The following is a 6,979-nucleotide window of genomic DNA, read 5'->3' as shown; positions in this document are numbered from 1 at the left end:
TCACTTTCATCAAGAGGCTCTTTAGTTCTTCACTTTGTCTCTGCACTCCCTCTATTCCCTGATTAGCAACTGTTTGAAAGGCTTCCATGCCCTGGAGCCCCACAGGGTCCTACTTCTTTTCAGTCAGTCAGTTCAGTCACTCAGTCGTGTCTGACTCTTTGCGACCCCATGGACTGCAGCACGCCAGGCCTCCCTGTCCATCAATAGCTGCATCCTGAAGTGAACCAGAAGTGACTCTGGTGAGTTTGAATTCCAGGTTTTGCTATTAGCCATATTCCTGTTTTGGACAGACGATCCCTAGACCTCAGTCTCGTGAGGACAAAAGAATTCTGTATAAAATTCCTATCATAATCTTTCTAAATATATACCATAATCATTTCCTTCTTATGTCTTTAAGAATAAAGAACAAAATCTTCAGCATGGTATCTACATTCCTTAAAATCTAGTCTTTGCTTATCACTCTGGTTATGTCTTGCCATTTCTCACACCTCTATGCTTCATTCATGATAATCTGTCTGTAGTTCTGTGTATGTGTCATGGTTTATACTTTCTCTATACTTATCCATATTCCATAGATCAACACAGTTCTGTGTTACTGGTGTCTGAAAGGAAGAAATTTTCCTCTACCCTCTAGGTTTTTCTGGCTAGGCTAAGAATTCAAATGACATGAGATTAACAGGAAAAAAATCTTAACAAAAGTTATTAATATGTATACATAGGAGAGCTGAGTAACTCACCAAGATGGCCAAAACCCTCACCTTAAATACTACCTTCAGCTAAAGACAAAAGAGGATGTTGAAGGTCCTGGTCTGGGACTTGAAAGGGAAGGAAGGCAATTCACATGGACCAGGCAGAGATAATGAAATCCAACCTGTAGTCTGACATCTAGGCCCTGCAGAGTTTCTCCCATCACACCTAACCCATATTCTTTGCAGCTATCTCTGATGATAGATCTGTTCCAGAAACAGGCCCTTTATCTAATTTATGTAGACAGTTAATAGGAAGGTAACAAGAAAAACTTCCTGAATCTTCCATTTCTTAAAAATGATCAGTTTGAATTAATACTCATACCAGAGACACATTTGAAGTAGCAAGTTTTGTACCCCTGTACTGGCCTGACCAGTCTTGGCCCCATTATAAGACACAAGTTGTTGTGGTTTAGTCGCTAAGTTGTGTCCAACTCTTTTGTGACCCCATGAACTGTAGCCCGCCAGGCTCCTCTGCTCATGGAACTTCCCAGGAAAGAATACTGGATTCGGTTACCTTTTCCTTTTCCAGAGGATCTTCCTGATCCAGGGATTGAACCCGTGTTTCCTGCACTGCAGGTAAGTTCTTTACCACCGAGCCATCTGGGAAGCCTGACATTAATCTAAATATCAAGCAAATGGTTGGAATTTGTAACAACATATGTTATTACAGAGTATTGCTAATGTTGATGAAAAATTAGTCAGTCTATGAAAGAAATGGAAAATTTTACTCCAGCTAGATTTGAGGATTATAACCTGGATGAGTATCTCAAAAAGCTCTGAGAACTGTTCTACCCATTAGAAGTCAAGGCATAGTTATATGTTTTTTTTTAAGACAAAGGGCTGTACATCAAATAATGTATTATTAATAGTTTACATAATCCAGAACTAAGGAACTTCATGGTGGGTCATGTGACCCCTTACAAGATCAAGAAGTAATTGTTATCATTTAAGGAGTCTATACTAGGACACTGTTGTTCTTTTCATTTGAGCAGGTTATTTCTGACAAGAGGGCAGTGCTGGTTGATGCATAATGCAGATTCCCAATGCACAGTGCAGGGAGAGAGGCAGCCAAAGGGCAGAGAAGATTTTTTGTTTGAATTTCTTTTGTCTTGTGATAAAAATATGACTTTTATTTCACACTAATATATATTTGAATGTGTAACTATTATTGTTGTTGATCAGTTGCTCAGTTGTGTCTGACTGTTTGCGACCCCATGGACTGCAGCACACCAGGCTCCCCTGGCCTTCACCATCTCCAGGAACATGCTCAAACTCATGTCTATTGAGTCAGTGATGCCATCCAACCATCTTGTCCTGTTTTCCCCTTCTCCTCCTGCCTTCAATTTTTCCCGGCATCAAGGTCTTTTCTAATGAGTCAGCTCTTTGCATCAGGTGGCCAAAGTATTGGAGCTTCAGCATCAGTCCTTCCAATGAATATTCAGTAACTATGCAATCTCTCATTTTTTTGTGTGGCAAGTTTTAGTAATGATGATTTAAATGTCCAAAATTTCTAGCTACTCTCCATTTTAAAGTGTTTATCCCTTTCCTTTCTCTATACTTACTGCTTTTCAACAAAACACTTCTATCAATAACCTTTCTTTTTAATGAATTCCTCTTCATGGTTCCCTTTTATTACTCATGAACTTCCCTTGGTGACTCTGAGATAAGATCCTGGCATCTGGCTTTGTGCCACTCAACTCCATTTCCATATAAAAAACATTACTAGAACTAAGAGGCTATAGATAAGACAACTTTCAGCTTGTTTTAATCTTCAGATAAACTTGGGATTTGCCTTCACCTACTTTAGAGGTATGTGCAATAATTTCCTGTGGCAAACACACATTAGTGTCAAACAACCCAACAGATCTTCTATTTCTTTCAATTTGAGGGGAAATTGTTATGTTTTAGAAATGTACGCAACACTATTTGAAAGCTTAGAGAAAATTTTTGCTTCAGCCCACAACTAGGGTGACATGATTATTTGGAAACAGTGGTTAAGCAATCTGATGGTTTCCTTGAAGTCCTTTCTACATATGTTGGAGAAAGGTTACTGAGTAGTCAGTGATGGTTAAGTCAGCTGAGTTTCATGAAATATCTGGTATTGATGCCAAAACCTTGTCCTCTGTGCACTGGTGCTGAACAGATCAGAGACAGAGTTTGGGGTGAAGGAGAAATTATTAGTTTTACTGCTTTCTCAGACAAAGTAGGATGCAGCAGGCTCATGCCTCAAAAATCATGTGACCCAACCCAGGAAGATTTGGTGAAGTTTTATAGCAAAAGGGCTTCGCTTGTGGCTCAGCTGGTAAAGAAATCACCTGCAATGAAGGAGACCTGGGTTCAATCCCTGGGTTGGGAAGATCCCCTGGAGAAGGGAAAGGCTACCCACTCCAGTATTCTGGCCTGGAGAATTTCTTGGCTGTACCTTCCTTGTCTCTGCATCCCCTTCCTTCCCTGATTAGCAACTGTTCAAATATGCCCTTTGGAACTCAGGGAAGGTCATGGAGGCTGGAGTCTGTTCCCTACAAACAAAAAATGGGGGGACACAGGAAGGCTCCCATGCACAGGATCCTCACAGGGTTCTGCTCATTTTCAGTATCAGTAAGGTATCTGGAAAATCACATTCTGGGTTTGAAAGTCAGCATCATTCTAGGTATGGAAAAAAAAAGGATAATCCAAGAGGATCTCTACTTCTTATATTAATTTACATTATTTTAATTTTTATAAATTCTGTAATTATTACACATTACACATGTATCAAAAGAAAATATTGTAAAAATGGTATAGCCAGACTCTACAGCTATTGTATAAACATACAACTTATTCCCATTCTGTATGCATATCTCTATAAAAGAACAAAGCAAAACTTTTCAAAATGTATGAGCATATATTGTTGTTATTATTTAGTTGCTCAGTCGGGTCCTACTTATTTGTGGCCCCATGGACTATAGCCCAACAGGATCCTCCATCCATGGGATTCTCTAGGCTAGAATACTGAAGTGGGTTGCCACTTCCTTCCCCAAGGGATCTTCCCAACCCAGGGATCGAACCAATGACTCCTACATTGCAGGTGGATTCTTTACCACTGAGCCACCAGGGAAGCCATGAGCATACGTATTTTTTAGTAAATATTCTTATGTCTTTGCACAATTTTTGGTAATATTTATCTAAAATGTGAAAATTTCCCCTAAGGTTTGGTCTATAAATATTTGGTATAAAGTTACATTTAATAACCCCAAATAATTTCTCTTTCCCACTTGGGTTTATTAAATATTATAAATTACACAGATATAAAGTGATCATTGTTAGAAAAGTATGATCTTTCAGATTCCTCCCCCACTTACACTCTAATGTCAAAATTTAACAATCCCTTTAAGAGGAAACCCAAATAAAACTTACTTTTTGTAAATTATTTAAAGTAGGAATTTTTAAATATATTTCATTATTTACTTTTGCTCCTGAACAGCAGTGTGCTTTAGCATAAATTAAACAAGGGATTCACTCGTGACCTGGAAGCCAAAGCATTAGGTTGGGATGAAATATTTCCTGGTAAAGGGATGTTTAAATGGCAGATCATTTACTATCAAACTCTAAATAATATTACATTAGAAATGCCTCAGGGTATCTTAAAACAAATCATCCCCTTTTCTCATTTCACAATTAAAAGGGAAGGAGGACTTCTAAGCATCAGTTCAGTTCAGTCGCTCAGTTGTGTCCGACTTTTTGTGACCCCATGAATTGCAGCATGCCAGGCCTCCCTGTCCATCACCAACTCCCGGAGTCCACCCAAACCCATGTCCATTGTGTCGGTGATGCCATCAAACCATCTCATCCTCTGTTGTCCCCTTCTCCTGCATTCAATATTTCCCAGCATCAGGGTCTTTTCAAATGAGTCAGCTCTCTGCATCAGGTGGCCAAAGTATTGGAGTTTCAGCTTCAACATCAGTCCCTCCAATGAACACCCAGGACTGGTCTCCTTTAGGATGGACTGGTTGAATCTCTGCAGTCCAAGGGACTCTCAAGAGTCTTTTCCAACACCACAGTTCAAAAGTATCGGTTCTTCAGCACTCAGCTTTCTTCACAGTCCAACTCTCACATCCATACATGACTACTGGAAAAACCATAGCCTTGACTAGACCGACCTTTGTTGGCAAAGTAATGTCTCTGCTTTTGAATATGCTGTCTAGGTTGGTCATAACTTTCCTCCCAAAGAGCAAGCGTCTTTTAATTTCATGACTCCAGTCACCACCTGCAGTGATTTTGGAGCCCAGAAAAATAAAGTCTGACACTGTTTCTACTGTTTCCCCATATATTTGCCATGAAGTGATGGGACCAGATGCCATGATCTTAATTTTCTAAATGTTGAGCTTTAAGCCAACTTTCCACTCTCCTCCTTCACTTTCATCAAGAGGCTTTTGAGTTCCTCTTCACTTTCTGCCATAGGGTGGTGTTGTCTGCATACCTGAGGTTACTGATATTTCTCCCGGCAATCTTGATTCCAGCTTGTGCTTCTTCCAGTCCAGCGTTTCTCATGATGTACTCTGCATATAAGTTAAATAAACAGGGTGACAATATACAGCCTTGATGTACTCCTTTTCCTATTTGGAACCAGTCTGTTGTTCCATGTCCAGTTCTAACTGTTGCTTCCTGACCTGTGTACAGGTTTCTCAGGAGGCAGGTCAAGTGGTCTGGTATTCCCATCTCTTTCAGAATTTTCCACAGTTTATTGTGATCCACACAGTCAAAGGCTTTGGCATAGTCAATAAAGCACAAATAGATGCTTTTTGGAACTCTCTTGCTTTTTTGATGATCCAGTGGGTGTTGGCAATTTGATCTTTGATTCCTCTGCCTTTTCTAAAACCAGCTTGAACATCTGGAAGTTCACGGTTCACATATTGCTGAAGCCTAGCCTTGGAGAATTTTGAGCATTACTTTAGTAGTGTGTGAGGTGAGTGCAATTGTGCAGTAGTCTGAGCATTCTTTGGCATTGCCTTTCTTTGGGATTGGAATGAAAACTGACCTTTTCCAGTTCTGTGGCCACTGCTGAGTTTTCCAAATTTGCTGGCATATTGAGTGCAGCACTTTCACAGCATCATCTTTTAGGATTTGAAATAGCTCAACTGGATTTCCATCACCTCCACTAGCTTTGTTCATAGTGGTGCTTCCTAAGGTCCACCTGACTTCACACTCCTGGATGTCTGGCTCTAGGTGAGTGATCACACCATCGTGATTATCTGGGTCATGAAGATCTTTTTTGTACAGTTATTCTGTGTATTCTTACCACCTCTTCTTAATATCGTGTGCTTCTGTTAGGTCCATACCATTTCTGTCCTTTATTGTGCCCATGTTGCATGAAATGTTGGTATCTCTAATTTTTTGAAGAGATCTCTAGCAGAGAGTCTTCTAAGCATACTTCATTCCAGAAATACAAGCATGTCTGGAGTTCTGAACCTGGCAGTGATCAGTGCCCTTGTGTTAACAAAGCATGCCCCCAGTTGCATACCTGGGATGATGGAGATGGCTGGCTTGGTGAGTCACTCAACCCTTGAGAACATTTTTGCAAATAGAGGCAAAACGTAAAGATCTTTCTCAAAAATTAAATCAGTAAGTTTCCTAGTTATCCTCCTGAGTTAAGTAGAGGGAGTAAATTCCTATTCCCTGAAGCATCTTGTAAGAGCAGAGATGCCTTTAGCATGAATGGGAGCTGGAAAAAAATAGCCTTTTCAGAATATAAAGCAGGAAAAGTTTTCTCTTCCCATAAACCTATATGTAATACTTTTATAAAAAGTAATTACTCTGTATGATTGATGCACAGGAGTTTCACTAGTGCACTCTAAGCAAGGTCAGAATTTTAAGGAATAGTTTCAGTTACTTATAATGTGCTTTTTATAAAGATGTATGAATCTCTTTTTCCATGGGTATCTATTTCAGATACTACAATCTATCTCAGCTTCCTCTATCTGTTGTAAATGTGCCTTTGCCATGATGACTTTAAACAAAAGCAGGGCCATACTCTCAGCAGTGCTTTCTAATAGTACTTTGTGCTGGGATAAAAATGTCCTCGATCTCTTGGGTTGGCCAGAAAGTTCATTTGTGTTTTTCCATACCAGCTTATAGAAACCCTGAACGAACATTTTTTTAGCCAACCCAATGCATTGTCCAGTAGAGTAACCTCTAGCTACATTTGACTAATGAGCACTTGAAATGTGGCTGGTGAGATTGAAGAACTGAAA

The sequence above is a fragment of the Bos grunniens genome, chromosome X (genome assembly GCF_055505025.1).
Source record: "Bos grunniens cultivar Pamir isolate PY7600 chromosome X, Bosgru_T2T1.0, whole genome shotgun sequence".
Taxonomy (NCBI): domain Eukaryota; kingdom Metazoa; phylum Chordata; class Mammalia; order Artiodactyla; family Bovidae; genus Bos; species Bos grunniens.
This window is presented reverse-complemented; position numbering follows the sequence as displayed.